The 11,815-nt window shown below is 38.8% G+C and overlaps 1 pseudogene; it reads right to left on the reverse strand.

Moving 5' to 3' along the window:
• Positions 1 to 10,957: 10,957 nt before the first annotated feature.
• On the reverse strand, positions 10,958 to 11,581 carry LOC138157309 (adenosine 5'-monophosphoramidase HINT1 pseudogene; annotated as a pseudogene).
• Positions 11,582 to 11,815: the final 234 nt, after the last annotated feature.

Here is an 11,815-nt window from a genome sequence, read left to right on the forward strand (position 1 = left end):
AATGAATGATGTAAATGAAGTTAATAAAGCATTTGATTTTTTAAAAAAAAGAATAAACATTTCTAGTCCCTTATGTCCCTACTCTTCTTCAAGTGAGACTTTATTTCCTGCCAGGAAGGGAAGAAGGAGGTGGGGGTCAGAAGCTTGACCACTTTGGTTCTCCTGCTGGGCTAGAATTCTCTATCTATGTGCTCCCTTAAGTGGTATTAGTCTAGGCCCATAAGGGTGGGGATATGGTTTTCAGGTTTAATCTAACTTCTGATTGATGTTTCATTTTGGGGGAAAGGAGGACTTCAAGCTTTATATCCAAGGCTTGACCCCCTTCCCACAAAATACCAGTTCCACAATGAGCATATGCAACACATCTATAAAACCCATTTCTCCAAAGTGGTAACAAAACAGACACCAGAGAAAATACACATAAGGGAATGTATAGCAGACAATAGATAGGGAAGGGACTTTCCCATTGGGAGTGAGATAACTTAGAGTCCTAAATCTTACTCAAGAAGTTATCCCAGATCTCTAATGTAGCAATCTGGGGACAGGGACATAATGAAGACTGCCAGCTCCTTTCATGTTGGCTTCTTCCCAGTCTTTTCCTTAAGCAAAGTTAAATGGAGTTGGCATTCTCTCTTTCAAAGATGGAAGCCAGAAGCATCCAAAGCTCAAAGAAACTCAGTCAAGTCAATCAAAAAAAACCTAGAGAGACTTGGAGAGACTAAAACTCTTCTAAAACACACACACACATACACACAATGACACAAACAACATAAGGCAAAGCATTTATCTTCCCCAGTGAAGAGAGGATCCTATAGCAATGGGCTTTGGGACTAGAGTTACATTAGCATTCAAATATTTTCCATGAAGATGTTTCTTTTCTCCAGGAAGGCAATGAGACCTTGACAAATACAAGAAGCCCTAGTTCTTCTGTTTTTTCTATAATGCTGTCCAGAATCATCAATCAGTACTTACTGAAGGAATAGACCCCAGAAATCATATATGCTTTGAAGGATCTTGAAGCTGTAATGGCTCCAAATTGGAGACAAAGTCATCCCAAACTAAAAACTCAAAATTGTAGAATATCAGAGCTGGAGAGTATCTTGGAGATTATATAACCCAACCCTCTCATTTGACAAAGAAACTGAGACTAAGAGAATGGGAGTGGTTGTCAAAGAAGGATCTCTCACTTGAAAAGCAGGAAGAAAAGTGGTACTACAAACATAAATGAGAGAGTTGGAAAGAGTAGTTTAATTACATTGGTGTTTTTTTTTAAAGACTGGGTCTCCCTATCTTGCCCAATATGGCAGCTCTGCAGTCATTCAAAGTGCCAATCCTCCTGGTGACCAACACTAAAATTTTGACTTGCTCCATTTGTAGCCTGGTCCAGGGATCACCATATTGTAGCCAGTCTTAGTGTGGACATCAAACTCCTGAGCTCAAACAATCTTTCAGCCTCCTCAGCAGCAGAAGGTATAGGAGCATGCCACCTCACTGGCAGGTATAACACTCTTAACTGTCAGTCAGCTTACATTTATTAAGCACTTACTATATGCCATTCACTGTGTGCACTTAATATAGAAATTTCTTCTGTAGTGAGAATGGGTTACATTGAGCCATACACACTCCTAATGGCCTGTGACTGGACTTGGATCAGAGGTTCAGAACTGGAAGGGACTCTAGAGATGATCTAGTCGGAGATTCATAGACTCACAGAATTTTATGGTTGGAAGGGAGCTAGCAGCCAACTAGTGCAACTCAAAACCAAAAGGAATCCCCACTACAACATAGTAGGGAAGAGAAAGGAATAAACATTTATACGATTCCAAGCCCTACACAAACACTATGTCATTTGATCCTCACAACAACCCAGAGAGGTAGATCCTTTAATTTATCTTCCTTTACCCTGAGAGGTGGAGGGGTGGAGTCAAAATGGTGGAGAAAAGGCAGGGACTCGCCTGAGCTCTCCCCAAAACTCTTACAAACAACTTTATATAATACCTCAAAACAAATTCTGGAGCAGCAGAACCCACAAAAAGATGGGGTGAAACAATTTCCCACACTAAGACAACTTAAAAGAATGGCAAAAAAAAAGTCTATTGTACCAATGTGAGAGTGGAGTGCAGTCCAGCACAGGCCACCCCAGCAAACGAGAAGTAGGCCTTGGGAATGACTGAATCAGTGGCAGCAGTGGTAATTTCTGGACTTCTCAGGCCACAGATGGTAAGGAAGACAGATAACTGGTGAGAAGGAAATTGAAGTCCATTTTCTGGCAGTGGGGACAGACTCAGTTGCAGGGCCCATTCGTGGATCTGGGTTGCAATCCTGGGCCTTACTCCCTGGGCAAGGAGGAGCACTAGCACCCCAGAGCTTATAGCCACAGTGGAGCAGGGACTCTAGTCACAGTTCCATGGTAGAAAACAGTGCTTGTGGTCACTCACGAACCAAAGCAAAGGCCAGAAGAGTAGGAAACACACCTTTCCCTAGACCACTTTGGAAGAACTACAAACTTACAGGTCCCCATAATTATCTCTGAAAACAACTGCACAAAAAACCTGAAGCTTGGGACGGTGCCTCCTCCACTCTAGAAGCAGAGCCCCACTTTAGCATAGAGTTAAAAGACAAGAAATAGACTGGAAATGTAAGTAAATAGCAGAAAAAGATCCTGACTATAGAAAGTTACTATGGTGAAAGGGAAGATCAAAACACAAACTCAGAAAAACACACAAGGATGGGGATAAGCTAGGAGGATTTCCAGTAAGATGAAGGGTGAAACAAGGATGTCCACTGTCAGCACTGTTGTTCAAGATTATACTAGAAATGTTAGCTTTAACAATAAGAGAAGAAAGAAAGCTATCACTCTTTGCAGATCATATGATGGTATACTTAAAGAATCCTAGAGACTCAAGTAAAAAACTACTTGAAATAATAAACAACTGTACAAAGTTTCAGGACATAAGATAAACTCACATAAATCATCACATTTCTATATATTACTTAAAAAGTCCAACAGCAAGAGATGGAAAGAGAAATTCCATTTAAAGTTACTATAGACAATATAAAATATTTGGGATTCTACCTGCCAAGACAAACCCAGGAACTACATGAAAACAATTACAAAATACCTTTCACACAAATAAAGTCAAATCTAAATAATTGGAAAAATATCATTTGCTCATGGTAGGCTGAGCTAATATAATAAAAATGACAATTCTAGTAAATTAATTTACTTATTCAGTACCATACCAAACAAACTACCGAAAAATATTTTATAGAGCTAGAAAAATAATAACAAAATTCATCTAGAAGAACAAAAGGTCCAGAATATCAAGGGAATTAATGAAAAGAAATGCAAGGGAAGGTAGCCTTACCATACCAGATCTTAAATTGTATTGTAATTGTTGGTGGAGTTGTGAAGTAATCCAACTATTCTGGAGAGCAATTTGGAACTATGCCTAAAGGGCTATAAACCTGTGCATACCTTGTGACCCAGAATTACCACTTCTAGGTCTGTATCCCAAAGAGATCATAAAAAGGATCCACATGTACAAAAATATTTCTATCAGGCCTTTTTGTGGTGGCCAAGAATTGGAAATTGAGGAGATGCCCACCAATTGGGGAATAGCTGAACAAGTTGTGGTATATGAATGTAATGGAATACTATTGTGCTATAAGAAATGATGAGCAGGATGACTTCAGAAGAACTGGAAAGACTTACATGAACTAATGCTGAGTGAGCAGAAGCAGAACATTATACACAGTAACAATAACATTGTGCCATGACTAACTCTGACAGATTCAACTCTTCTCAGCAATGCAAGGATCTAAGAAAGCTCCAAAAGACTCATGATGGAAAATGCTATCCACATCCAGAAAAAGAACTATGGAGTCTGAATGCAGATTGAAGCACACTATTTCCTCTCTCTTTTTTGTTTGTTTCTTCTTTCTCATGGTTTCTCCCATTGGTTCTAATTCTTCATTGCAACATGACTAAAGTGAAAATATGTTTAATATGAATGTATATGTATAGACTCTAACAGATTTCATGCTGTCTTGGGGAGTGGGAGGTAAGGGCAAGGGGTAAATTTAAAACTCAAAATTTATGGAAGTGAATGTTGAAAACTAAAAATTAATTAATTTAAAAAGAAAAAGGCAACAAAGTCAAAACTGTTACATCCAAAATCTCAAAGAAAAATATGAATTGGCCTTAGGCTCCAGAAGAGCTCAAAATGATTTTAAAAATCAAATTTAAAAATTAGAATAAAAATGGGGAAAATAAATTAAAGTGATGCAAGAAAGAGTGAATAACTTGGTAAAGGAAGCACAAAAAAAACTGAAGAACATATCTCCTTAAGAAACAGAATAGACTGGGGGGGAGCCAAGATGCCAAGGCTTCCACCTTCCCCAATCCATGTAAAAAGGGGACTCTAAATAAACTTTGGAGCTGTAGAACCTACAAAATGACACAGAGAAGCTAACCTCCCACTGAGGACAGCCCGGCAGGCCTGCAGGAATCCAGCACAGTGCTCCAGGAGCCAAGCCCAGCCCCACACCAAGGCTTTAGCCCCAGGGCGGGCCTGACCAGCTGCTGGCTGGAGGGACTCCAGATCAGCAGCAGCTGTGGCCATTTCCAGATTTATCAACACATAGATGCAAAGGACAAAGTGAGAGGTCTAGTAAGTGGGAGTGAGTGGCTTTTGCCCCCCGGGGCGAGAAGCCACTGAGATGCTGGCACAGCCAGCCAGTGCCACATGGCAGCTTCAGCTCCTGGCCTGCAGAGTGTAGGGGGACCAAGCAACCAGTCTGAGGGGTAATCGCTCTTGCTTTAACCTTCTTGGATCTGGATCTAGTGGAGGTCCTGGGGTGTGTGTCCAGCTTGCCAGAGTGTGTGGAGACCTCAGAGAGGGCACCTATCTAATACCTCTGGCAGCTGAGAAAACCCCAGTGTTTGGGATGAAAGCTCCCCTGTCTGGCGGCAGAGTCCTACTGTGGCAAAAAGCCCAGGGGTCAAGTGACTGAGGGGCAACATGACCAGGCAAAGGAAACAGAGCAGACAGAAGATTCCAACATTACACTCCTATTTTGGGGACAAAAAGGAGCAAAGCATGGAACAGGAGGAAGACAGTGAAGTCAGAACTCCTGAACCAAAAGCTTCAAAGGAAAATACAAGCTGGTTACAGGCCATAGAGGACCTTAAGAAGCAGATAAGAGAAGCGGAGGAAAAATTGGGAAGAGAAATGAGGATGATGCAAGAAAATTATGAAATGAGAGTCAACAGCCTGACTGAGGAAAATAATACCTTAAAAAACAGACAGACTCAAATGGCAAAAGAGGCTCAAAAAGGCAATGAGGAGAAAAATGCCCTAAAAAGCCAAATTTGCCAGATGGAAAAAGAATCTCAAAAGCTTGATGAGGAGAATCATTGCTTCAGAATTAGATTGGAGCAAATGGAAGCTAATGACTTTGAGAAATCAAGATGCTGTTAAACAGATCCAAACAAATGAAAGAATAGAAGGAATGTGAAATATCTCATGGGAAAAACCACTGACCTGGAAAATAGATCCAGGAGAGATAATTTAAAAATTATTGGACTACCTGAAAGTCATGATCAAAGTAAGAACCTAGAAACCATCCTCCAGGAAGTTCTCAAAGAAAACTGCCTTGATGTTTTAGAATCAGAGGGCAAAATAGAGGTTGAAAGAATCCACCGATCACCTCCTGAAAAAGACCCCAAAAAGAAAACTCCTAGGAATATTATAACCAGGTTCTGAAATTCCCAGATTAAGGAGAGAATATTACAAGCAGTCAGGAAGAAACAATTTGAATATTGTGGAACACAATCAGGATAACCCAGGATCTGGCTACTTCTACACTGAGGGATCAAGGGCTTGGAATATGATATTCCGGAGGTCCAAGGAGCTGGGATTAAAACAAAGAGTCACCTACCCAGCAAAACTGAGTATCATGTTTCAGGGGAAAATATGGTCATTCAGTGGAATAGAGGACTTTCAAGCATTCTTGTTGAAAAAACCAGAGTTGAACAGAAAATTTGACATTCAGATACAAGAAGCAAGAGAAGCATGAGAAGGTAAACAGGGAAAAGAAATCATAAGGAACTTATCAAAGTTGAACTATTAACATTCCCACATGGAAAAACAATAATTGTAACCTATGAAACTTTTCTCAGTAGTATATATACATATATATATATATGTCTATATATGAGGGCATATGGGCATATGAATACATATGTGAATGTGTGTATATATATTTACAGGTATACATAGATAGAGGGCACAGGACCAATTTAACAGGAAGGGATGATACTTAAAAGGTGAAATTAAGAGGTGAGAAAGGAATATAATGAGAGGAGATGGGGAGAGACAGAATGGGGTAAACTATCTCATAAAGAAGAGGCAAGGGAAAATGGTTACAATGGAGGGGAAGAATAGGGAGGCAAAAGGGAATGGGTCAACCTTATTCCCATTGAATTTAGCTTGAGGAGGGAATCAAATACACACTAAATAGGGTATCTTACCCTCCAGGAGAGCAGGGGGGAAGGGGATGAGAGAGGGGATGATGGAAGGGAGGGCAGGCTGGGGGGGGGGAGGGAAGCTGGAAGCACCCACTTTTGAAAAGGGATAGGATCAAAGTAGAGAATAGAACAAGTGGGAGGTGAGACAGGAGGGAGGGAAATATAGTCAGCCTTTTACAATATATCTACTATGTTATTGTTTTGCATTAGCCACACATGTACAACCTATACTGAACTGCTTATCTTCCCAGTAAGGGTGGGTGACAAGGAAGGAAGGGAATGAATCTGGAATTCAAAGTTTTAAAATCAAATATTCAAATATATAAATATATGTATATATATATATACTATTATTAATACTATTTTACATGTAATTGGGAAATAAGATAAACAGGCACTGAGGCATAGAGATCCACTGGAAAAGTTGAAAGGGTTATGGGAGAAAATATGGGAGAGAGCATATTGGAGGAGGGGATATCCTGTGGGACTGCTATTTTGGGGCTCTGGGTAGGGGAAAAAGGGGGAGAAAATTTGTAACTCAAAATCTGGCGGAAACGAGTGATTTAAATCATAAGTTAATAAAGCATTTAAGACAGGTTAAGGAACACCAAAAAAAAGAAAAGAAACAGAATAGACCAAATAGCAAAAGAGGCACAAAAATCCACTGAAGAAAAGAATTCCTTAAAAATTATAATTGGTCAAATGGAAAAAGAGGAGCAAAAGCTCACTGAAGAAAATAATTCCTTCTAAATTACAACTAGGCAAGTGGAAGCTAGTGACTTTGTGAAACATCAGGAAACAATAAAACATAATGAAAAGTGAAAAAAAATAGAAGAAAATGTAAAATATTTCACTGGAAAATCAACTGACTTGGAAAATAGTTCCAGGAGAGATAATTTAAGAATTATTGGATTACCTGAAAGCCATGATAAAAAAAAAGAGCCAAGATATCATCTTTCAAGAAATTATAAAGGAAAATTGCCCTGATATTCTAGAGCCAAAGTGTAAAATAGAAATTGAAAGAATCTGTTGGTCACCTCCAAATTCCAGAACTCCCAGGTCAAGGAGAATATATTGCAAGCAGCCAAAAAGAACTTATTTAAATATCGTGGAGCCACAGTCAGTATAACACAAGATTTAGCAGTTTCTGTATTAAAGGATTGGACTACTTGGAATACGATATTCCAGATGGTAAAAGAAATAGGATTACAACCAAAAATCACCTATCCAACCAAAATGAGCATAATTCTTCAGAGGAAAAAATGGATATTCAATGAAATAGAGGATATTCAAATATTCTTGATGAAAATATCAGAGATGAAGAGAAAATTAGACTTTCAAAAATAAGACTAAAAAAGCATAAAAAGGTAAACAGGAAAAAGATACCATAAAGTATTCAATAAAGTTTAAACTATTTATATTCCTACATGGGAAAATGATACTTGTAACTGCTAAAAAAAAACCACCTTTCTTATTATTAGGGCAGTTAGAAGGAGTGTAGATAGACAGTATACAAGTGTGAGTTGAATATGATGGGATGAATGATTATCTAAAAAAAATTAAGGGGTGAGAAAGATGAATGCATTGGGAGAAGAGGAAAGGGCGAGTAAAAGGGGGTAAATTATCTGACATAAAAGAGGAATGAAAGAGCTTTTCTAATGGAAAAGAGGAGGGTGGTGGGGGAAGCAATGGAACCTCAACCTCATCAGATTTGACTCAAAGATAGAATAACATACACACTCAGTTGAGTATAGAAATCTATCTTACCATACAGGAAACAAGGAGGGGAAGGCAGAGAAGGGGCGGTGACATGATAGAAAGGAGGGCAGATTAGGGAAAGTAAAAGTCAGACAAAACACTTTTGAGAATGGACAGGGTGAAAGGAGAAAGTAGGATAGACAGGGTGAAAATGGCATAGAGGCAAATACATAGTTAACAATCATAACTGTGAAAAAATTTTACAGTAAGTTTCTCTGATAAAGACCTACCTCATTTATCAAACATATAGAGAAGTGAGTCAGATTTATAGAAATAAGAGCCCTTCCTCAACTGATAAATTGTCAAAGGATATGAACAGGCAGTTTTCAGACAAAATAATCAAAACTCTCAATATTTATATGAAAAAATGCTCTAAATCACTATTAGAGAAATGCAATTAATGCAAAGTTAAATGAGCAGAACAAGGAGAACATTGTCTACAGTAACAGCAATATTGTATGACAATCAGCTGTAAATGACTTAGCCATTCTTAGCAGTACAATGATCTGAGACAGTTCTGAAGAACTTGTAATGAAAAAGGTGATCCATCTTCAAAGGAGGAACTGGTGAAATCGGAACGCAGATCAAAGCATACTTTTCTAGACATTCGTTTTTTTCTTGGGTTTTTTGGTCTGTTTTCTTTCACAACACGACTAATGTGGTAATATGCTTTGCATGACTACACGTGTATAAACTATACCAAATTGCTTGCTTTCTCAATGGGGGAAGGGGACAAGAGAAGGAGGAAGAGAATTTGGAACTCAAAAATTTTTCAAAATGAATGTTAAAAATTGTTTTACATGTAATTGGGGGAAAACATAAAATATATACCCTGAGAGGAAACAGACAAATAGAGGTTTAGTGAATGACTTGCCCAGGGTTACATAGCTAGTCATTGTCTGAGGCTAGATTTGAACTCAGGTCTTCCTAACTACAGGCCCAGCACCTTGTCCACTGTGCCACCTACCTGCCCCATACTTGACAAATGGTCATAGAGTATTTGCTTTAAGACTTTCAATGAGTGGGAACTCACTACAGTCCACCTCCCATAGAAGACTTCAACACCAAAACCTCAGTTACGCAATGAAGGTTAAGAATCAGTATTTTTAATATCCTAGTCCCAAGTCTTTAGTCTCCCTTGAAAAAGGATGAATCTCCCTTGAATAGAACATTTTCTCAAAATAGGTGCATATGGGGCCGCTAGGTGGTGCAGTGAATAGAACATCGGCCCTCCAGTCAGGAGGACCTGACTTCAAATCCAGCCTCAGACACTTAACACTTAGTAGCCAAGTGACCTTGGCCTAGTCACTTAACCCCAATTTCCCTTCCCTCTCCCCTCCAAAAAGCAAAAAAAAAAAAAAATTTAAATAGGTGCATATTTAACTACCCAAAGAAGGCTGAACCCATAACTGGATCATAACTTACAGTTTACGATGGTCAAGCTGAAAATGAGAATATCCTTTTTTCCAAGCCAAAGGGAGAGATATTTAAGCAAATATCCCTTAAAGACAGAGTCGTTAAGGTCATTAGTTTTGAGAAGACATCTTTTCCCAGGGTGCCTCTCTTAACATTGCTCTTTGTTTAGTAATTCTAAAAATCCGAAATTAAATGATGTCTTTTTGTTTTCATCATGGTTGTAAATTTCATTTCCTCTCCCTCCAATTCCTATGAAATGTGAGTTGGGGGAAGGAGTGTGGGAGTCTTTTCTGTTTTAGCAGAAGGAATTTTGTTGGTCAGAACTTCTCCTCAAACAGATGCTTACACATTTATCAAATTATATGTCTCTGACAGATTTGGCTAAAATGCAAAAGTAGGTTTTTTTTTCTTCTTCTACACTTCTGTGGCAGCCCATTTCATGTTTGGACTGCTTTAATTGTTAGGAAGTTTTTCTTGATGTTGTTTACATAAAGTTGTTTGCATGTTGTCTTTCTCATTAGAATGTGAGCTTCCTGAGGTCAAGGACCATGTTCTCATCTTTCTTTGTATCCCTAGTCCTTAGCATAGTGCCTAGTACATAATAAGCACATAATAAATGTTTGTTAACTGACTGACTGTAAGTCTAAAATTCCCTCTTCAAAACTTCCAGATGTTGCTCCTGATGTCTCCTGAGCCATCTGGAGCTAATCCTCTTCCACATGACAGCCACATATACACTTGAAGATAGCTATTGGTCAGTCAGTCAACACATTTACTGAGCACTCTCATCTCACATTTTGTGAAGATGAGTTTTTTAACCCAAGTATATAACATTACATTGATCCATATCAAATTATATTTTATTAATTTCCTCCCGGTATTCTAGTCTGTCAAGTTCTTTTTTTATTTTTTTTGGGGGGGGGTTCCTGTCTCTGTCATAATATGTTAGCTATTCCTTCCAACTTTGGAGTCACATACAAGTTTGATCAGAAAATCATCAATATCTTTACTCAAGTCATTCATTAATAAAAATGTTAAATAGTACAGGACCACATACAGAATCCTAGGGCCTCCACTGGAGGCCTCCTTCCAAACTGACATCAAATTATTACAGTCTGCTTTTTGAGAACTACTATATAACCAGTCCCAAATCCATCTGATTGTATCAGTGTCTAGACCAGATGAGAGGTTTATCAAACACTGTGTAACAAAAACCTAAACTATTTCTATAGCATCCTCCCAGTCTACTAGTTCAGAAACCCTATCAAAAAGGAAGATTAGTCTGAGATGATTTTTTCAAAAGTCAACTGTGTCTTTATTGTGTACATCATAAAGAGATTTCTCAATTTCCTGTTTCACAGAAAACAGTTAAGTACATTGAATTTAGTATGTTGTAAGTTGTGAACCTGTTTACTGCCTAGATAAGGGGAAATTCTTTCTTATAACACCAATTTACCCAGGAGGCCTTTTCATTTGACGGCCTCCAAGTGCATAGAGATGCATATGAAAGACCGTTTGTCCCCCGTCTGCACCTTCATTGATCACCATCCAGTATCCCCTCTTCAGGCCCAGAGCACTGGCACATTTCTTGCCAACAATGATTAAGTGTCCAAGAAGACTTTCATCATCATCCCCAGTTACACATATCTGGGTAATGGGTTTCTTCGGTATCACTAGTAAATGAGTTGGGGCTTGGGGGCAAATGTCATGGAAAGCAAGACACTGATCATCCTCAAAAATTATATTGGCTGGGATTTCCTTGCAAATTATTCTCCCAAAGATGGAGTCTCTTCTCTGATGGCTGGTGTGAGGTTTGCTGATCTCATCTGCCATCGTTGAAAGAGTCTCTGCTGACCAGCTCTAGAAAGCAGAGAATTGGGAAGAGAGAGAGGGAGGGATGGAGGAAACAAGTAGCAGCTGCAGGGGCAGCAGAGAATATACCCATTCTTGATGACTTCACAATGGTTCTTTGTGATCACTGCTTACTTTTCTAGACACCTGTAATCTCCTCTACATTAATACTTCTGAAATTGTGCCCCAAATCAAAATGAATCTGATTGACCTAGAGTTCTCAAGATCTGCTTTCCTTCTCTTTTTAAAAGATATGGA

This window comes from Petaurus breviceps, unplaced genomic scaffold (genome assembly GCF_028583685.1).
Source record: "Petaurus breviceps papuanus isolate PSGF00001 unplaced genomic scaffold, PetGlider_PUasm1.0 171, whole genome shotgun sequence".
In the NCBI taxonomy this organism is placed as follows: Eukaryota; Metazoa; Chordata; class Mammalia; order Diprotodontia; family Petauridae; genus Petaurus; species Petaurus breviceps.